The sequence below is a fragment of the Dromiciops gliroides genome, chromosome 2 (assembly GCF_019393635.1).
Source record: "Dromiciops gliroides isolate mDroGli1 chromosome 2, mDroGli1.pri, whole genome shotgun sequence".
NCBI lineage: Eukaryota > Metazoa > Chordata > Mammalia > Microbiotheria > Microbiotheriidae > Dromiciops > Dromiciops gliroides.
In genome coordinates, this window is record NC_057862.1 from 96324016 (window position 1) to 96347511 (window position 23496).

General features: G+C 34.7%; 1 protein-coding gene across 2 annotated transcripts in view; it reads right to left on the reverse strand.

The window, feature by feature from the left end:
- ATRNL1 (attractin like 1) overlaps positions 1 to 23496 on the reverse strand; it is a 1132449-nt gene that overhangs the window by 376564 nt on the left and 732389 nt on the right. The window lies entirely within an intron of this gene.

Consider the following 23496-nt stretch of genomic DNA (forward strand, 5'->3'; position numbering starts at 1 on the left):
AATTTTAACCTTATGTTTTAAAATCAAATAGCACACAATGGGTATGTCATATGTTCTTTTCAGGAATACCCCTGGCTTGGTGACATGGCACCTACTCTTATGTGCTACTACATAGTGCTCCAACTCTTAGTGTTCCACACATTGTGCAGTGGGAATGACTGGTTGTTTCAGACCAGAACCTAAATATGGGTATTATAGAAACCAGAAAATGGACTGCTCCCACTAATGGTTATCATTTCCCTAAATCAAATGAGATATTTGTAAAGTGTTTAACACTGTGCCTGGGACATAGTAGGTACCAAATAAATATTTTGCTTATTCTTCCTCTAGTCTGGAATTGAATTTGGAACTGAAGTGTCTGTTAACAGCTGTGGAAATCAGCATAGAACCTGAAGGATATCATTTCCATGAATGAATGAATGACACCTTCTTCAACTGTCTTGTGAGTTTACTATGCCATATTTCAGGTAATCTCAGCTTTAGTTATGTGGAAATAAGAGTGATAATATTAACTAATCAATAATGTATTATCAGTGATGTTCTGTGCACAGCCATGTTGTATACAACAACAAGGACATGCATGACTAGGAAATTAGGTGGGTGGGTCAATAACAAAAATGAGAGATTATAGTGAGAGAGCTTTCCCCCTCTTCCCAAGCTACACCGTGGCCTTGATGTACTCAAGTAATCAGAGAGGTTCTCAGTGGAGAGATCTATTGAAGATATAGAAAAAGTCATGAACAAGAGTTGCATGAGAGCAGTTGCAATCTCATGGTGAAAAGGATATCCATGCAAATGAGGTTACAGATCCTTCTAGAGAGATAAATGTATAATTATGCATTAAATGCTCACTGCATGTTTAATGAATGCATTTTCATTTATAATTCAAGAGAAGAGCTTTTAATGGAAACAATTTTCCACTCAGGAAGCTAGGTCAAACAGTGGATAGAATGCTAGTCCTGCAGTCAGGAATACTCATCTTCCTGAGTTCAAATCTGGCCTCAGATACTTATTAGCTGTGTGACTCCGGGTACAACACTGACCCTTGTTTGCCTTTTTTGTTTTTCTTCATCTGTAAAAATGAGCTGGAGAAGGAAATGGAAAACCACACCACTGTCTTTGTGAAGAAACCCCCAAGTGGGGTCATGAAAAGTTGGATATGACTTAAAAAACTGAACCACAACAATCTTTCCATTGAGAAAGTGTGCTCTTGCATTATGGCAACTTTTCTTAAAAGAACAACTTTCACTAATTCTTAGCAAGGCTATTTTGGCGTATTTAACTCCCCTTCTCTTCCCCCATAATTTCTATTAATTTACATCAATTTAAGATACTTTTTACCCTTCAAATGTTCCATCTTTGAGTTTATCAAATACTAAATTACTGTAGGCATTTACTATTATGAATAATGTACCTAATCTCTTTCTTAGCCAGTGACAGGTTGTTTTTGTGGTAGTTTAAAATCTCATATTTCTGGGCTACCTTCCTTCATATTTTCCTTTGATTTCCTTGATATACTTGACGTTTAGTTTTTACAGATGAATTGTGTGATTAATTTTTCTAGCACTATAAAACAATTCTTTGGTAGTTCGATATGTATGACACAATAAGCAATTAACTTAGGTAGAATTGTCATTTTATTATATTGGATTGGTCTACTCATGAGCAATTAATATTTCTTCATTTAGATCTGTCTATATCTGTGTGAAAAAAGTTTGCATAATTGTATTCATATATTCCCTGGGTTCTTCTTAGTAGGTAGATATCCAAGTATTTTATATTGTCATCAGTGATTTTAGATGGCATTTTCCATTCTTTCTCTTCTTGCTGGATTGTGTATGTTATTAGTATATAGAAATAATGATGATTTGTATGAGTTTTATTTTTATATCCTACAATTCTGCTAATGTTGTTTATGCAATATGATAGTTTTGTTTCCTTGTTGACTATTTTTATTTCTTCTATTTCCCTTATTGCTAAAGCTAAAATGTCTAGTATAGGAATGAATAATTGTGATGATACTGTACATCTTTAATTTATCCCAAACCTTACTGGGAAGGTTTCAAGTTTATCAACATTAATGATTATGCTTGGGGGCAGTTAGGTGGTGCAGTGGATAAAATACTGCCTCTGAATTCAGGAGGACCTGAGTTCAAATGTGGCCTCAGACACTTGACACTTACTAGCCGTGTGACCCTGGGCAAGTCACTTAACCCTCATCCCTGAAAAAAAAAATTCTTGCTCTTGGTTTTAGATTAATACTACTTACCATTTTAAGGAAAGTTCCATTTAGTTCTATGCTCTCTAGTATTTTTAATAGGAATTGGTGTTGTATTTTGCAAAAAAGCTTTTTCTGCATGTATTAAGATAATCATATATTTTTTGTTGTTTTTTCTATCAGTATCATCAATTATGCTTATAGTTTTCCTAATATAAAATCAGACCTGCATTCCTTATACAAATCTTTCCTGGTCATTATATTTGATCTTTGTGATATATTGCAGTAATCTCCTAGCAAGTATTTTATTTAAAATTTTTGCTTAAATATCCATTTAGGAAAAGGGTCCGTGGTTTCTTTCTCTGTTTTAATGCTCCCTGGTTTAGGTATCAAAGTCATATTTATGTCATGAAAAGAATTCAGTTGGACTCCTTTTGTATTTGTCTTTTTTCAAATTGTTTAAATACTATTGAGATTAATGTTTCCTTAAGTGTTTGGTAGAATTAATTTGTGAATTTATTTGGTCCTGGAGATATTTTTTTTTTGGTAGGAAGCACATTAATGGCTTGTTCTATTTCTTTTCCTAAGATAAGATTATTTCAGTATTCTGTTCATCTGGCAAGTTTACATTTATGTGAATTTTCATCCATTTCACTTAGATTGTCAATTTTACTGGAATATAAATGGGCAAAATAACTCCTAATCGTTACTTTACTTTCATTTCCATTGTTAGTCCATTTATCATTTTCATTTTTGATACTGGAAACTTGGTTTCTTCTTCCTTTTTAAAAATCAAAACAACCAGTGTGGTATCCTTTTCCCTAATAAATTCATCTCTGAGTTTTATTTAAAAGTTTTTTTTTTAATATTCAATTTCATTCAATCTTTCCTTTCATTTTCAGGATTTCTATTTTGATATTTAACTAGGAATTCTTAATTTGTTCATTTCTAGTTTTTGTTTTTATTTGAATCGCTGATTTAGTGATCTGTTCTTTCTCTCTTTCATTGTTATAGGTGTTGAAAGATATAAAAACTCCTTTAAGTACTACTTTGGTTGCATCCCACAAATTTTAGTATGTTGTCTCATTGTTGTCCTTCTATTTAGTGAAATTATTGATTTGTTTTTTGACTCACTCATTCTTTAGGATTAGAATATTTTGTTTTCAATCAATTTTAATCTATACTATCAGGACCCTTTATAGAATGTAATTTTTGTTTCATTATGATTTGAATGTGGTGCATTTAATATTTCTGCTTTTCTCCATTTGGTTGTGAAATTTTAAATTTCTAATACAAGGTCAATTTTTGTGAAGGTGCTTTGTACAGCTGAGAAAAAAGGTATACTCCTTTCTATTACCATTCAATTTTCTCCAGAGATCTATCTTATCTAATTCACCTAAGATTCTATTTTAGTTCTTAACTTTTTCCTTCTTATTTAGTGATTGACTCTGACAGGGTAAAGTTGAGTTTCCCCAGTTGTATACTTTTACTATTTCCTCTTATAATTCATTTCACTTTTCCCTTAAGAATTTGGATGCTATGCCATTTTGTTCTTATATATTTAGTATTGGTATTAATTCATTTTCATGGTACCTTTTAACAAAATATAGCTTCCTTGTTTATTCCTTTTAATTAGGTACATTTTTATTTTTACTTTTTCTGAGGTCATAATGGCTACCCCTACCCTTTTTACTCTAGTTGATACATAAAAATTATATTCTAGCCCCTCATTTTAACTCTGTGCATCTCTCTGTTTCAAGTATGTTTTCTGTAAACAGCATATTGTTGGGTTCTGGTTTCTAATCGATTCTGCTCTCCAATTCCATTTGATGGGTGTTTATCATATCCACATTCCTAGTTATAATTCCTAAGTGGACATGCCTCCCCCATCCCATTTTCCTATGTTTATCCTTCTCTCTCTCTTTTTGTATTGTCCCTCCTCTCAAATCTGTTTTGCCTCTGACCATTGCCTTCCTATATCTACTTTCCCTTTCATCATCCTTTGACTTCTTTTATTCCCTTTCCCCCCTACTTCCCTATTGGATAAGCTGGATTATTGTACTTAATTGAATGTGCATGTGTGTATATGCATGTATGTATACAAATAGACATACACATCCATCCACATGCACACATATATGTACACACTCAATTAGGCATAAAAACATGTATTATATATGTGTGTACACATATATATAAATATATACCACACACATACATATACACATATCTATATATTATTTTCATCTTTGAATGAATTTAGATGAAAATGAGGTCCAAGCACTGCCTACCCACATACATCAATTTACCCTGAACTGTAAAAACTCTTCCTTGTGCACCTCTTTTTTTTTTTTTTTTTTTTTTTTTGGCAGGGCAACAAGTGTTAAGTAACCTGCCCAGCCCAGGGTCATACAGCTAGTAAGTGTCAAGTGTCTGAGGCCGCATTTGAACTCAGGTTCTCCTGAATCCAGGGCCAGTGCTTTATCCACTGTACCATTTAGCTGCCCCTCATGCACCTCTTTTATGTCAGATGCTTTCCCCCATTCTTCCTCTTTATTCTTCTCCCAGGCCAATCCTCTTTCTCACCCAGTCATTTTTTATGCCATTGCAACAAAATCAACTTACTCCCACGCCATCTGTCTAAACAGAATCCTCATCATAGCCCTAATAATGATAAAATTCCTAGAAGTTACATATGTTATCTTCCCATACATCAATGTAAAGAGTTTAATCTTGCTAAGTGCTTTATGATTTCTCTTTCTTGTTTATCTTTTTATTATACTTCTTTGAATCTTGTATTTGGAAGTCACATTTTCCATTTGGCTGTGGCCTTTTCATAAGGAAGGCCTATATTTGATTAAATTCCATTTTCCCCTTGAAGAATTATACTCAGTTTTGCTGTATAATAATATCATATTTAAATTTCTCCCCTCTTTTAACATGTTAGCCACTGAATCTTTTGTTATCTTGACTATGGCTTCACAATATTTAAATTGTTACTTTTTGCCTGTTTGCAACATTTTCCTCAATCTAGAAACTTTGAAATTTGGTTACCATATCCCTGGGAGTTTTCATTTTTAGATCTTCAGATAATAACCAGCGGATCCTTTTGAATTTTATTTTACCCTTTTATTCTGGGATATTAGGGTAGTTTTCCTTAATAATTTCTTTCTTTTTTTTCTTTTTTTCTTTTTTTTTTTTGTGAGGCAGTTGGGGTTAAGTGACTTTCCTAGGGTCACGCAGTTAGTAACTGTTAAGTGTCTGAGGCCGGATTTGAACTCAGGTATTCCTGACTCCAGGGCCAGTGCTCTATCCACTGCGCAATCTAGCTGCCTCCTTAATAATTTAGGGTTGTTTTTTTTTTTTTTTGAGGGGGATTTTCCATTTATTTTATTTTTTCTAGTTACATATAAGGGTAGTTTTCAGCATTCATTTTCATAAGAGAGTTCCAAATTTTTCTCCCTCCCTTTCCTCCCCCCTGCACAAGATCACAACCAGGTTATATATGTACAATCCACAAGTGTTCTTTTTATCAGTTCTTTCTATGGGGGTGCATAGTAAGCTTCCTCATTAGTTCCTTGGGATTGTCTTGGATCATTGCACTGCTGAGAGTATTTAAGTCATTCACAATTGCTCATTGAACAATACTGTTGTCACTATGCACAATGTCCTCCCAGGTCTGCTCACTTCACTATAAACCGATGTTCATTAGTCTTTCAAATGTTTTTTGGGGATCATCCTGTTTGTCATTTCCTATAGCAAAAGACCATTCTACTACATTCATATAGCACAGCTTTTTCCATCATTCCTCATTTGATGGACATTCCCTTGATTCTCAAATCTTAGCCTCTACCAAGAGTTGCTATAAATATTTTTGTACAATTTTTCCCCCTTTTCTCTTTTTCATGATTACTATTGTTAACTGTTTCCCTTCCATCCTATTCCCTTACCCATGATATTTATTCTATTATCCATCTTCTTTCATCCTATCACTCTTGAAAAGGGATTTGCTTCTGTCTGTCCCTTCCCCCACTCTGCCCTTCCTTCTTTTGCCCCTCTCTCTTTATCCCTTTCCCCTCCTATTTTCCTGCAGGGTTAGAGAGATTACTCCACCCGACTGAGTGTGTATATTATTCCCTCCTTGAGCCAATTCTAATGTGATTGAGGTCTTTGAACCAATTCTGATGAGTGTTAGGCTCATATACTGCCCAGATTAAATAGATTACTCCACCCAGTTGGGTATGTGTGTTAGTCCCTCCTTGAGGCAGTTTTGATGAGTTTAAGGTCTTTGAGCCTTTTCTGATGAGTTTAAAATTCATTTACTACCCTGCTCCTCTACCATCTCTTCCCCCCACTACATAAGCCTTTTACTATTTCTTTCATGTAGGATTTCACCTCTGCCCTGCCCCCTCCCTCAGTGCATTTCCTTCTCCCCTCAATTTAAACCTAAAGATGTTATCACCTAGCTAGGTGACACAGTGCAATATTTGCAATATTTTCTTCTTGACCTGAGAGCTCTGGAATTTGGCTATAATATTCCTAGGAGTTTTCTTTTTGGGATCTCTTTCTGGAGGTGATCAGTGGATTCTTTCAATTTCTATTTTAGCTTCTCCTTTTAGAATTTCAGAGCAATTTTCCCTGAGAATATCTTGGAAGATGATGTCTAAGCTCTTTCCTTGATCATGGTTTTCAGATAGACCAATAATTTTCAAATTATCTCTCCTGGACTTATTTTCCAGGTCGGTAGTTTTTCCCAGATGATATTTCACATTGCCATCTCTTTTTTTATTCATTTGGATTTGTTTTATTGTGTCTTGGTTTCTCATAAAGTCATTGGCTTCCATTTGTTCAATCCTAATTCTTAGGCAATTATTTTCATCAGAGAGTTTTTGTACCTCCTTTTCCATTTGGCCAATTTGACTTTTCAAGCTGTGGACTTTTTTCTCATGTCTTTCCTGCATCATCCTCATTTCTCTTTCCATTTTTTCCTCTACCTCTCTCATTTTATCTTTGAAGTCCTTTTTGAGCACCTCTGTGGCCTGAGACCAATTTATATTTTTCTTGGAAGCTTTAGATATAGGGGCCTTGATGTTGACATCTTCCTCTGAGGGTGCCCCTCGGTCTTCCGTCTTACTGAAGAAACTTTCTATGGTCCCCACCTTTCTCTGTCTGCTCATCTTGCCTTTCTTTTACTTGACTTTTAGCTCCTTAATGTGGGGCACTGTTTCCAGGCTGTAGTATACCAAGCTTAAGAAGTCCCAGGTGGTATGATTTAAGGAAGATCAGGTTCTTCATTCACCTGGCCTGTTCCCTGGTCTGTAGATGACCCCAGACCAACTTGGTATTCAACCAACTTTGTGTGTTGTGGTTGTTGGCTCCAACGAGCCTGTGCCCCTCCCCGACCTGGGCCACTGCTTCTCAAGCCTACCTCCTGGTTCTCAGCACGGGTAAAAAATCCAAGTTCTGCCTCAGCACCAGCTTAGACCCCTGTAGTCTCTCCCCTACCCAGGGCTCAGCCCTCTCACCAGACTGTGAGCTTAGTTCCATATGACGCTGGTGCTTCAGCTGATTGAGAGGCTCTGGGGGTCTCCTCTGGTGAGACCTTCCTGGGACTGGATCTGTGTCAGGGTGACTGTGGGGTTGGGCTGGACTCCAGTATAAGCACAGCAGCTCCCTCCTTCTGACCTTCCATGCTGTTCTTGGTTAGAAGATGATTTCAGCACATTCTTCTGTGAGTTGTGCTGCTTCAGGCATTTTCCTATGGTGTTATTTGGATGTTTTTTGGAGTGATCATGTCATGAGTTCAAGAGCTCATTCCCTTTCCTTCACCATCTTGGCTCCACCCCTCCTTAATAATTTCTTGAAACATTTATAGGCTCTTTCTTTGATCATGGTTTTCACATAGTCCAGTATTTCTTATATTTGCTTGCTTTGATTTATTTTCTAGGTCAGTTTTTTTTTCTGATGTGATATTTTATATTTTATTTTTTATTATTCTTTTGACTTAATTTTGTTGCTTCTTGATGTCTTATGGGATTATTAATCTCCACTTGCTCAATTATAATTTTTAAGTAATTATTTTCATCAGTGTACTTTCCTACCATTTTTTTTTCCATTTCACCAATTCTGTTGTTAAGGTGTCATTTTCTTTAGTATTTTTGTGTATCTTTTAATAAGCTACAAATTACATTTTCATAATTTTCTTCCCTTTTCCTTATTTTAAAAATTCTGTTCTGTCTCCTACAATTTTTCATTGATTTTGAAAATGAATTTTAAATCTTTCTGAAATTCTTTTTAGGCTTGTATCCAATACATATTTTTCTTTGATTTTTTTCTTATACCAGTTTTTTTTGTTTGTTTTTTTTAAATAAAGTATTTTATTTTTTTCCCGTTACATGTAAAGATAGTTCTCAACTTTTATTTATACAAGCTTTCCAATTTCAGATTTTTCCCCCTCCCTCCCCTCCCTCTCCCCTCCCTTAGACAGCAGGTAATCTGATATAGGTTATGTATATATACACACATAATAGCATTAAACATATTTCTGCATTAGTCATGTTATAAAAGAAAAATCAGTGCAATGACGAAAAACCTCAAAATAGAAAAACAACAGCACCAAAAACCAAAGAAGTAGTATGTTTCATTCAGCATCTATACTCCACAGTTCTTTTTTTTTTTTTTCCTGGATTTGGAGATCCTCTTCCATCATGAGTTCCCTGGAACTCTTCTGTACCATAGCATTGGTGAGAATATAGTCCATCACAGTAGATCAACACACAATGTTGATGATACTGTGTACAATGTTCTTCTGGTTCTGCTCATCTCACTCATCATCAGCCCACACAAGAGCCTCCAGGTTTCTATGAATGTAATGGAATCTTATACCTGTTTTGATTTCATTGCCTTCTGTCAATAGATAACTGTTTATGATCAAATTTACTTGTTGTTGTCTGTTCATTTTTCCACTTTATTTATTTTGAATTTAACATCTGGCTTTGTTCTTGGCATGTGTAGGGAGAGGTACTTTCCCAAGTTTCAGGCTCTTTCACACTACTGTTTTCAGAGCTACTTCTGATGTTTTGGAGGTTTGGGGTGCTTCCAAGGTGGTGTGATATGGGGAGAGAAGGGATCACTGATCTCCTGTTCTGTACTTTCATCCTTACTCCCTAAATGTCCCTTCTCTCTTGTGATTGCAATTAATACTTCTTTTTAGGTGCTCTGCTCCCTTGGCACTGGAAGCAGTAATTCCCCTCAGGCACCTTGATCCTTTGTGATCATTAATCTTCATTGTCCTTGATCCCTTATGCCCTAAAGTGTATTGCTCCTCAGAGTTCCTACTCTCTCTTAACCAAATATTTCTCTATCCCTTAATTGTGACCCCAAAGTAGATATAGGCAATGAAGCTGTCAAATAATTTCCAGTCCTATGCCCACTGATAACAAAGGAAACCCCATAATCTCCTTCTTACCAGTTACCAGGTTAATTTTCTGTCTCTTGCTTGAGAGCTCCCAAAGCTGTTGTTGCTTCTTTCACTACCACCTTGTTCAAAAACTGGTATTGCATCCATCTGGGCTGAAGGCCAGTCTTCACCCCCCTGTCATAGATCTCGCCTTCTGACCTTTTAAGTTTTTTTAGGCTGATCTTTTGTTGGCTTTGCCACTCCAGATTTCTATTTGAGGGTTTATTGGGTTTTTTTTTAATTTTATTTTATTATTTTGCAGGACAATGTGGGTTAAGTGACTTGCCCAGGGTCACACAGCTAGTAAGTGTCAAGTTTCTGAGGGCAGATTTGAACTCAGGTACTCCTGAATCCAGGGGCAGTGTTTTATCCACTGCTCTACCTAGCCACCCTCTGAGGGTTTATTTTAAAGTTGTTTGGAGATGAATGTAAGGAGAGGTTGACTGAGTAGTTTGTCTACTCTGAATCTGTGCTAAATAGCATTAAAAGGAATACTTTTCATATGAATTGATGTGTCCTACATATACATGCTTTAATCTTCACATTGTTGGTGATCAAGTACTCAGCACTTACCTGATACTGGCCATGTTAATCAAATTTACTCTGTAACTTGATCAATAGCTAGAAATATGCAGTTCACATACTGCTAATTTACTTATTTCTAAATTGTTGATCTCAAGGGAAAAAGAAAAGCTATTTTTCAAGGGCTATAGATTACTTCCAACTTTTCTTGTTTTATATGACAATAGAGCTCTTGATTCTGTTCTCCAATTCACTGGTCACTTTATCACTTTTATCTTGCACCATAAGTTGACTTCTTTCATTGAAATAACCATTCATTTGATAATTCATTTAGACTTTTGAAATTTAATGTCATAAAAATCCATTAGACTGTTACCTAAATGGTTGTTAATATGTTTAAATTTTGAAATTGACCTTAAAGGGAGAGAGAATTATTAAAGTCATCGCTCTTACATATTGGGGAAACAGGTCACATGCTAAAAAGATTGGTTAGTTTAAATTGCTTTTTTGTTAAGTAAACTCATTTTCTGCTTTAAGATATGCTTATAAAGTACTTCCTTTTACAATAAAATATAGTAATGCCCTCATCTGAATTTGATCTACATATTTCAACATATTACTCAAGCATCAGATGCAGTGCCAAGTGCTTTGTTAACAAACTTATTTCCCAGATGTGGATAGAGAGGGGACAGAAGGCTCAAATGCTCTAACATACCTAACAATTCAATTACAGTTATCTTATGGTGCCATCACATATTTTTCTTCAACAATCAAACAACCTCAGCTGGAAACTCCCAGCAATAACATAAATAAAAGACCATCTGGCAAGAATAATTAAGGATGGCTGGAAATAAAACATTAATTAGTGCAGTATTTCAAACGACCTTCAAAGGCCTTATTAGGAAATCATATCTAAAACAGGTAAGCACTTATTTCATGTTTCTGGGACATTTAACTAAGCATGAAAATATACAAATCCCAAATTTTCATTCCTTTATTGAATCCCATGAATTCAAACTGTTAATGAAATGTTATTTCAGCATGATGATTTATATGTATAGCTACAAACAAATGTATATATAAGACAGAGACTTCACCTTAGTTTTTGGAATTTTAGGAAATTAGGATATTGAAAATATAGGATGTTCAAGGTGAAGATTCTCCAGAGATCACCTAATACATCTTTATTTTACAGATGAGAAAGCAGCATCTCGATTGATAGAGTTTATATAGTCATATCCAAAGAGAGCTAGGACTTGTACCTAGGACATCTTCTAACCACTTCTTTTTTTTTTAAAACTGCATTGCCACATTACTGAATTGGAAATAACCTACACTGAAGAAAAGCTTCCATTGCATCCAAGTTAGAGGTTCAAATAATGCGATATTATCAAAGGTGGTACAGTACCAAATCATGGCACTTTGGATATTTCCAATAATTAACCAGCTGGAAGGAGGTCAAAGAGAGGCTTATTATATGCTATTTATTGCAGGTACAAATGAAAAAAAGAAACAGTATAAAATTAAATTGAAAGAATTTCTTTCCATTCATATACTCATTCTCACAGTACCTTTTCTATAATGTTTAAATGAAGATATTTTCTGTATTATACATATTATAAAAACTTAGAAAAAAGGTACAAAATTTAATTTATGAGAAAAGCTCCAAGTTAAAGTAGAAAGAATACTGGTTCAGGAATTGGGTCCCTTAAATTCTAGTCCTTGTTCTGTCATTACCCAGCTATGTAACAACATCAAGTAAGTCACTTGACCTCTTGGGCTACAAATAATAGAGTTTACCCTAGATGAGCCTGAAGGTTCCTTTAATCTTTAAACCCCTATAACTCCATGCAGTTATCAGTGATATGACATTTCCTTCTTTTCTGATATGGCTTATGTGGCTTTATCTTAGGTAATACATATAATGCAAGCATGAAGCATTTACTCTTCTTCCTGGCATTATACATAGCTTCCTTAAAGCATATATTTTAGTACTGTTCCTTTTTTTGTCTCTCCAACATTCTTAGTGCCTAGGCTGAGGCTTACATTCTGTAAGCACTAATGAAATGTTTATGTGATCCAATTGAATAAGTCAGTATAATAACAGTAAGGCTTACATTAAGACAAAGTGGTTCTACTGGAATGCATGCCATGCATCTTTTTTAGAAACATGCTCTTTTTAAAAAGTCAATTATCACTGATATCTTTTATTGTGATGTTATGTATGTTTCTCCCAGTATCCCTCCCTTCCCCTTTCCCAGAGAGTTATCCCTTATAGACAATAAAGATTTTTTTTAAATAACAGAAAATAATGAGTGAAATTAATCAACATATTGAAAAAAACACCTCTAACATTATATGCAGTATTTCACAATTATGGGTCCCGATTTCTGCAAAAGACTAAGAGGAGGTGTCTTCTCATAAATCTTCAGGGTAAAGTTGGATGTTTATACTTTTGAAATATGCATTTTCAGTCTTTTTCCATTTCCATTGTCGTAGTCATTGTAGATATTGATTTCCTGGCTCTGTTTGCATTATTTTATCTGCTCTTATGAGTTTTTTATGCATTTCTGTATTAATCATATTCATTGTTTCTTATCATATAGTAATGAGGTTTCAATATATTAATGCACCATATATGTTTAGCTGTTCCCCAACTGATAGGCATCTATTTTGTTTCTAGGTCTTTTCTACAACAGAAAACGTTGCTGTAATGTTGTGGCATATAGGAAGATTTCCTTTCCTTCCTTATGATCTGTTTGGAGCATATGCTTAGCAGAAGAATACCTGGGTAAAAAAATTATGAACATTTTTTGTCACTTTATTTGCATAATTTCAAATTTCTTTCTAGAACAGTTGCACCATTCTCTGCTCCATCCACCAAAAATATATTAGCATGTTTTAGAGGCATACTTTTTTTGTGGGGGGCAATGAGGGCTAAGTGACTTGTCCAGGGTCACACAGCTAGTAAGTGTCAAGTGTCTGAGGCTAGATTTGAACTCAGGTCCTCCTAAATCCAGGGCCAGTGCATTATCCACTGAGGTATACTCTTAATGTTAACATTTGGATACCAGCAACATGTTGAAGTTAGATTTTTTAAGCGTATACAAATTGGCAATAAGAAAAATACTTCCATTGTTTAGTTAGATTCTCTACAAAAGATTTATGGGGAAAACATGGACAATAAAAACACAAGATAAGATGTCATGGAGATACCATGACTTTCATTAGTAGAATATGGTGTATTAATCCTGGTGAAATTACAGTCCCACAGAAGTACAAAACTTCAAATTAAGTATTATAAGAAGTCATACTCTGATGGGAGGTGACACCTTGGATTCCTTTTCTTTTCTTTTTTTGAGATTGGATCTCCTTATCTCACTCAGGATGAAGTGCAATTTTCATTCATTGGCCCAATCCCACTACTAATCAGCATGGAAGTCTTGATTAATTTAGTTTGGAAATCTGGGGAGGCCACTTGTGGGCACTCACCCTTATTCATATCTGAATTAGTATAGACATCTGATTGTTTTTATCCCTAATGTACAGTTTTTACACTCAAGTGTTCCACCAGCCTCATATGCCCCAGTAGCCAGTCTGTCCCACCTTGCCTGGTTGACCTTGGGTTTTCAAAGGCTACCTCAGCAGAGTGCAAGCTCTTATCCATTTTATGAGGCTGGACAAGATTTGGTATAGCAACAAGTAGCGTCTGATTTCTAGGCTCAACCAAACTAAGTATGAAGAATATCATCACCTGTAGGTTGGCAACTTGGTGATGAATTAGGTCCCCAGGACAATCCATGAAAAAAAAAAATGCAAAATAATCCTCAGGTTTCCTTTCATCTTCTGGAGTGACAGTATGTTAGAAAAGGGTACATAGGGTCCTAAGAATCATATAATTTTAAGAGCGCCTAAAAATATTATCCTTGCTAATGGCTCTTAGAGTGTGTGACATTTTTCCATTGACCTGTGGTAGTTATACTAATGTAATAACAGACTGATATGGACATTTTTTGAATAATAATATACATTTTACTTAAAGTTTTGTCCCTCTTTCCTTCCCTCCTCTCCCTCCTCACTGAGGTGGCAAGCAATCAGATATAGGTTATACAGGTACAGTTATGTAAAACATTACCTTATTAATTATTCTGTATAAGAAAACTTGAATGAAAAAAGAAAGTGGAAAAATAACATGCTTTAGTCTGTGTTCAATCAATATCAGTTATTTCTTTGGAGGTGGATGGTATGCTTCATCATTAGTCCTTTGGGATTAACATAGGTCACTGTATTGCCAAGAATAGTTAAGTCATTCACAGTTTTTCATCAAATAATATTGTTGTCACTGTGCACAACATTCTCCTGTTTCTGCTCACTTCACTATATATCAGTTCATGTAAGTTTATCCATACCTTTCTGAAATCATCCTGCTTGTAATTTCTTATTGCACAATAATATTCCATCGCCATCATATACCACAGCTTGTTTAGCCATTCACCAATTGATAGGCATTCCTTTGATTTCCAATTCTTAGCCACCACAGAAAGAGCTTCTATGAATATTTTTGTTCAATATGACTTTTCTCTTTTTTGGGGTGTCTTTGCAATATAAGGCTGGCAGTGGTATTTCTAGATCAAAGGGTATGCCCAGTTTTATAACCCTTTGAGCATAATTCCAAATTGCTCTCCAGGATATTGCATTAAACAATCTTTCAACTTCAGATAATTTAGAAGACTTCAGAAGAGGTTGGTTTCACTTGAGTAAAAGGGGATCATAGCACAGCTCAGCACAGTGTAGTGCAGAGGGCATTGGGGAAAATCAGCTGGAGGCTTTTGGCCACAGGAAAGAATGGCAACTGAGGTCCCTTGGTCCTGGCTTAGAAGGCTGGTGGCACAGAAGGCTAGTTAGGAGAACTGCCAGCCTTGGCTGAGAGGGCAAACAGCCAGATAGATAACCACCCACAGGACAGGTGTAACTATGCCAAGTCATCCCAGCACAGGGAGCAGGTCTAGGGTGGTTAGGAATCTGCAAGCCATAGAGGCCTCAGAACAGAAAGACAGTGACCAGGCACCTATCCACCAGCACAAGAACCTTGCAATAGTGGCCCTGTGGGCCAGGAGCAGACCACTACTTTAATAGTAAAAAATCTAAGCCACAACATGAGTAAGAAACAGAAAAGTGCCCTTAACACTGAGAAGTTCTGTGTCAACCGGAAAGACCAAAACACAAATTCAGATGAGGACAATACTCTAAAAATTACTACATGTGAACCCTCAGGGGGGAAGATTAATTGGTCTCAAGATCAAAAATCATTCTTGGAAGAGCTTAAAAAGGATTTTTAAAATCCAATTAGAGAGGTGGAAGAAAAAATGGGAAAAGAAATGAGGGAAATGAGAGTTATGCAAGAAAATGATGAAAAAAGAGTCAATAGGTGGAAGTAAGAAGCACCAAACCTAACTGAAAAGAACAATTCCCTAAAAATACAAAATGGGGAAAAAATTGGTCAAATGGAAAAAGAGGTGCAAAAGTTAACTTAAGAAAATAATGCCTTAAAAATTAGAATTGGGCATATGGAAGCCAATGACTCTGTGAGACACCAAGAATCAGTCAAACAGAAATAGAAGAATGAAAATATAAAAGAAAATGTTAAATAACCCACTGGAAAGACAACCGACCTGTAAAATAGATCCAGGAGAGATAATATGAGAATTATTGGACTACCTGAAAGCCATGATCAGAAAAAAGAGTCTAGTCACCATATTCCAGGAAATTATCAAGGAGAACTGCCCTGATATTGTAGAATCAGAGGATAAAATAGTGACTAAAAGAATCTACCACTCATCTCTTGAAAGAGACCCCAAAAGGAAAACTCCAAGGAATATTATAGCTAAATTTCAAAATTATCAAGTAAAGGAGAAAATATTGCAAGCAGCCAAAAAGAAACAATTTAATTATAAAGGAAAAACTATCAGAATTACACAGGTCCTGGCAGTTCCAACATTAAAGGATCAGAGAGATTGGAATATGATATTCTGGAAGGCAAAGGAATTGGGATTACAATGAAGAATGTACTACCCAGCAAAATTAATCATAGATCTTTCAGGGGAAAAGATGGGCATTCAATGAAATAGGAGACTTTAAAACTTTCCTAATGAAAACTTCAGAACTGAAAGGAAAATTCAATCTACAAACACAGAACTCAAGGGTTTTTTTGGTTAAAAAAACGGGGCTAAGGAACCAAGTCATTTAATAAAATTAAAATGTTTACATCCCCAAATGGGAGAAGATACTTGTAACTCTTGAGAACTGTATCTTTATTTTATGATCTCTTTGGGGAAAAGTCCTAATAGTGGTATTCCTGGGTCAAAGCATATGCAAAGCTTTATAGCCCTTTGGGCATGGTTCCAAACTGCTCTCCAGAATGGTTGGATCAGTTCACAGCTCTACCAACAATGCAGTAGTGTACCATTTTTCCAAAACTTCTCCAACATTTATTATTTTCCTTTTTTGTCATATTAGACAATCTGATAGGTGTCAGGTGGTACCTCATAATTGTTTCAATTTGCATCACTCTAATCAATAGTGATTTATGAGCATTTTTTCATATGGCAATATGATAGCTTTGATTTCTTCATCAGAAAACTGCCTGTTTATATCCTTTGACCATTTCTCAATTGGGGAATGACTTGGATTCTTATAAATTTTATTTAGTTCCCTATATATTTTACAAATGAGGCCTTTATCAGAAGTACTGGCTGTAATAATTGCTTCCCAGTTTTCTGTCTCCCTTCTAATTTTGGATGCATTGCTTCTGTTTGTACAAAACCTTTTTAATTTAATGTAATCAAAATCATCCATTTTGAATTTCATAATATTCTCTATCTCTTGTTTGGTCATAAACTGGAGAACTGTATCTTTATTAAGGCAGATAGGAAGAGTATACATAGACACAAAGTGTAGATATAAGTGGATTCTGATGTGATGTTATTAAAAAAAACTTAAGGGGAAACAAAAAGGATTATACTAGGAAAAGAGGAAAGGGAAGGCAGAATGGGGCAAATCACATCAAGTGAAGAGGCACAAAGGATCTATTACAATTGAAGAAAGAAGGGAGGGTTGAGCATTGATTTGATCTTACTCTCATCTGATTTGGCTCAAAGAGGGAATACTATACACACTTCATTGGGTATAGAATTCCATTTTGCCCTACAGGGATAAGGGGTCCTGATAGAAGGGAGGGTAAAACTAGGAGGGGAAAGGGGAAAGGACAAATGGAGGTGGGGCTGATAGAAGTGAGGGTAGACTGAGAGACCAGAAACTAAACTCTAAGTGAATAAGGACAGAAGAAAAGAAAGAGAAAAATACAAACAAGGGGAAAATAGGATGCAGGAAAATACACAGTTAGTAACCATAACTGTGAATATGAATGGGATGAACTCTCCTATAAAACAGAAGCAGAAAGCAGAATGGATTAAAAAATAGAATCTTACAATATGTTCTTTTCAAGAAACACATTTGAAGCAGAGAGATATACATAGAGTAAAGGTAAAAGGCTGGAGCAGAATATATTATGCTTCAGCTGAGGTCAAAAAAGCAGGAGTACACTTACTAGCTGTGTGTCCCTAGGCAAGTCACTTAACCCTCATTGGCCCTCCAAAAAACAAAGCAAAACAAAAAAAGCAGGAGTAGCAATTTTATCTTAAACAAAAACAAAAATTGACCTAATTAAAAGAAATAAGGAAGGAAACTACATCTTGCTAAAAGGTACCATAGACAGTGAAGTAATATTGATACTAAACATGTATGCACCAAGTGGTACAGCATCTAAAATCTTAGAGAAGAAGTTAAGTGAGTTACAGGAAGAAATAGATAGCAAAACTATATTTGTTGGGGAACTTAACCTCCCCCCCCCACCTCAGAACTAGATAAATCTAACCACAAAATAAATAAGAAAGTTAAGGATGTAAATAGAATTTTAGAAAAGTTAGATATGATAGACCTTTGGAAATAATTGAATGGGGATAAAAAGGAATATACCTTTTTCTCAATGGTACATGGCATATATACAAAAATTGACCATTTATTAGGACATAAAAACCCCATAGTCAGATGCAGAAAGGCAGAAATAGTAAACACATCCTTTATAAATCATTACTCAGGGGGGCAGCTAGGTGGCACAGTGGATAGAGCACCGGCCCTGGAGTCAGGAGTACCTGAGTTCAAATCCGGCCTCAGACACTTAACACTTACTAGCTGTGTGACCCTGGGCAAGTCACTTAACCCCAATTGCCTCACTTAAAAAAAAATCATTACTCAGTAAGAATTAGGTGTAATAAAGGGTCATAGAAAGAAAAAAACAAAAATGAATTAGAAACTAAATAATCTCATCCTAAAGAATGGGTGGGTCAAACAACAAATCATAGACACAATCAGTAACTTCATCCAAGAGAATGACAATAATGAGACAACATACCGAAACTTATGGGATGCAGCCAAAGCAGTACTTAGGGGAAATTTTATATTTCTAAATGTACACATGAATAAAATAGCGAAAGAGGAGATCAATAAATTGGGCATGCAACTAAAAAGTCTAGATAAAGAACAAATTAAATTCAAACACCAAATTGGAAATTCTGAAAATTAAAGGTAAGATTAATAAAATTGAAAGTAAGAAAATTATAGAATTAATAAATAAAACTAATAGCTGGTTTTATGAAAAAAAACAATAAAATAGATAAATTTTGATTAATCTGAATTTTTAAAAAAGAAAGAAAACCAAATTACCAGCATCAAAAATGAAAAGGCTGAACTCATCACTAATGGTGGTGGATCAATTTAGTCCAACTGTATGCCAATAAATTTGACAATCTAAATGAAATGGATGAATATTTACAAAAATATAAACTGCCCAGATTAACAAAAGAGGAAATAAAATCCATAAATAAGCCCATTTCAGAAAAAAGAAATTGAACAAGCCATCAATGAACTCCCTAAGAAAAAAATCTCAAGGGCTAGATGGGTTTACAAGTGAATGCTACAAAACATTTAAAGAACAATTAATTCCAATATTACATAAACTATTTGGAAAAATAGGTGAAAAAGGAGTGCTACTAAATTCCTTTTATGACACAAAAATGGTGTGATACCTAAGGCAGAGACAAAACAGAGAAAGAAAATTATAGACTAATTTCCCTAATGAATATTGATGCAAAAAATCTTAAATAAAATATTAGCAAGGAGATCACAGCAATTCATAATCAAGATAAATACACCATGACCAATAGGATTTATACCAGGAATGCAGGGGTGGTTCAACATTATCAACATAATCAACCACATCAAAAACAAAACTAACCAAAATCAGATGATTATCTCAATAGATACAGAGCAAGCATTTGACAAAATATAACACTCATTCCTATTAAAAACATTAGAGAGCATAGGAATAGTTGGAACTTTCCTTAAAGGAATAAGCAGTATTTAACTAAAACCAGCAGCAAACATTATATGTAATGGGGATAAGATAAAGGCATTCCTAATAAGATCAGGAGTGAAATAAGAATGTCCATTATCATTTCTATTATTTAATATGATATTAGAAATATTAGCTATAGCAATAAGAGAAAAAGGAATTAAAGGAATTAGAATAGGCAAGGATGAAATGAAACTATAGGTCTTTGCAGATGATATGAAGGTATGCTTAGAGAATCCTAAAGAAGTAACGATGGTTGCATTAGTTCACAACTTGACCAACAGTGGGTTAGCATCCCAGTATTCCCAGAGTCATATAAATCTTTAAAACATTCTCACTATAAATGGAATCAGAAGAAAGAAGCTAACCAATGCTGAAGTCTAGAATTGTGGTAAATTACAAACCCAGGAGTCCTCAATTATTCAAACTTTGAAGATTAAGTCCATAAACTATGCATATAACCACATATAGGAAATCAGGCAGTGAGAACAGCTTTATTTCTATAGCAAGGAATGAGCATTTAAAATCCATTTATTCAAGAATTTTTTTGATTTAGAATTTTCCCCAAGTTACATGTAAAGAAAAAAAATAAAACTTTCCACATTGATTTTTAAAGACTGTGTTCTAAATGTTTTTCCTCCCTCCCTCCTCAACTCTACCTAAGAAATCAAGCAATACAATATAAGTCATTCATGTGCAGTTATGCAAAATATCTTAACATTAGTCAGGTGAAACAAAATAGACAAAATAACTTTAGAAAGAGAAACTACCAAATAAAATTATACTTCAATCTGTATTCGGATACCATCAGTTCTTTCTCTGTTGATGGTTTGCATTTTTCATAGTCCTTATGATACCATCCTGTTCATCATTTCTTTCACAGTTATTATTGCTAACTGTATTACCTTCCATCCTATTCCCTCCCCTTGATATTTATTCTATTTTCTATCTTCTTTTGCCCTATCCCTCCTCAAAAGTGTTTAGCTTTTAATTTATTCAATAAATATTGATTAAATAAAAAGCCACTTTGTAATGAGAGTACCATATTAAGCAATGAAGGAAATACAATACATAGATCAGTCAAGGTCCTTGATCTCATGGGACTTACAATCAAATTAGAGGGATAGGACATAAATAATCACATTATATAGAATATGCAATTGTGGAGTGATAAATGTTTTGGATCCAAAACAAAGTTTCATTCAAACTCTTAGAGGATTAATTGTTAATGAGATTATTTAACTACTTGGAACTCTGATTAACTGTTCTTCCCTGGTTGTTCTGTGCTGACCTCAGATCTCTGCTTCCCTGACTGGCCTGCTAGTACTGATATAGCTATTGGCCCAAGACCATACAGATTTTTTGACATTCAAAAGGTAGTGCTAACATCTAGACATAAGGGATGTAGCAAAGGGAAGGAAAACACTTGCTAGAGTGAGTCAATTAAATTGATATGAATTATGGCAACAAAAATGTTGCAAATTTAATGGAACTTTCAGAAATTTCTCCATTGTAATATATACATTATTTTTTAAATGTTGGTGATGCAACTGCATTAAATCCCTTCAACTAAGTACAACCTAATGTATAGCATTATCACTAATACTGTGTTTATTTTTAACATTAACGCTCTGCTAGACTGTTAACTTAATTATTTAGTGAAGTAATCACATACTTTTCAAGAGTTCAGAATTAATTTTAATGTACAATGCTCAGTACTATTTTATTTGAGCCAATTTCTACAGCAAGGTAAGGAAATTATGGAGCTAATTAAATTAAATCCTGTGGCATTTTATCTAGAAGTGATAATGCACAGCTTTCTGCAATTTTCCATCTGGGGGACCCACTATTTACAAGAGGATTCCACAAGCTGCCACTGCTTACAGTGCCTAAGAACTTTCTAGCCCAAATAATCCCATAGGTGACCTAAAATATATAATTAAGAGAGTGATATTTGTAAAATACATCATTAAGAACACCTGTGCACATGGGAATTTCTTCCTGAAATTAGTCATGAGCAGTTTGTTTCCTAATGCAACATTTGCCTTAAAAAAAAAAAAATAGGAAACCTTAAATATGGTAAGACTCAATAAAAACATGGGGTTAAGTAAGGTGACAGTTCTTATTAAATCAGTCTCCTAGGAGGCTGTGGATAACTCATTAAATTACTAATTGATAGAATAGAATATTGATTTTGGAAGGAGAAGGTAGCTGTGGTGGGTGCTAAGGTTGCACATGTAAAGAGAATGTTCAAATCCCAAAATTAGAAGGGGAAAGAAAGCTTGTAGGGGAAATATGAAGCCCAGGGCTAAAGACCAGAGGTAGACAGTCATTTGGTTTGCCAAATAATCATTTCAACTGAGTTCTTGCGAGGAGAAATTATCATACAGAGGAGGAGATTTTACCTTAAAAAGTAGTGGGGGGAAAATAAATGAACCATAATTAAATAATTTGTTGAATATGTTGGTTGTTGGCCAAAGATCAGAACATCAGCAGCTATGATGTAATCATAGAGTCATAAAGATTTAAAGCTGGAAGAAATCATGTACTCTAGCTAAAGCATTTTATAGATAATGAGACTGGGGCCCTGAACAGGGGAGTGATTTGCCCAGGGTCACACCCTAAGTCACTGGTAGAGTTGGGTAGGTTACAAGTAAAATCACATGTTAAAAAACATATTTGAGGATGGTATTTACTTGTATGTAGAAAATGAAGCCAGTTGTTAAGCTGATAAATATTTATTTTTTAATTGTAGGACAAATAAATTACATTTAAATTGTGATTAATTTTTATATAGGAGTATATCTTACAAGTATAAGATACTCAAGTAAATGATGGCGATGATGATAATCTAATATGCAATTTCAGAGTTCTTGCTTTTAATCCTTGTGGGAAGTAGTGGCATGAAGCTTAATAGACTACAAATTATACAAATTTCTGACACATCATTTGCTTACTAACTGGTGGTCATTTAAACTCATTGTTCCAGTATGAATTTTAGCAGCTATAAAATATTGAGTTTCATTTTTTACCATGGTCGAAGACTATCAAATTCCAAATATATGTACCACTAGTCTTTGAACCATCCTGTAAATAGGTCAGTGCTTAATATGGTTGATCGAATACAAGTACCATTATAGGCACTAATGAATTGCTATTTGTGTAGCATGAAATGGAAAATCTGTCTCATTTGAAGTCACTTAGAAAACAGCAAGGATAATTTGGCAAAGATAATAAAAAAGCATGATAATTATGGTATGCTGTATATCAAAATTTGGACTTATTAAATATGTTTTTATCTGGTAAAATGGTATAATAAAAGAGTTAAGGGAGTTTGCCTTCTAATTTGTTCCTTAAATAATAATTTTTATACCTTGCCCTTTATATGTATAATATTTGGTTGGCACAAAATCGTAGATCTCACTTAATTCATTTTTCTCCTTGGGGGTAAAAGATACCTGAATGGGTAGACTCAATGGCCTCTTTGTCACAGACAGTAATGAACACAGATGTGAAGATAATAAAACACCCTCTCTACCTTTTGTTAATACTTTACATAAGCCCTTTCCCTTCATGCCTGCCAAGGGAAAAGTTGTTAAAAGATTCACATCCAGTAGGTAATGTTTATAAAGCCAATAAATAAGAATATTTTACTGTCAAACAAGGATTTGGGGATTAAATGCATGTCTATGGAAATCTTATAGAAATAATCTATTTTATAAAAAACACATGTTTTGTCATTTGATAGCTGAGAGGCAACACTGCAGGACAAGTCCACAGTTAGCTGGAGGAGTCAGGAGATATGGGTTTGAATCTTCAGAAGCTTTC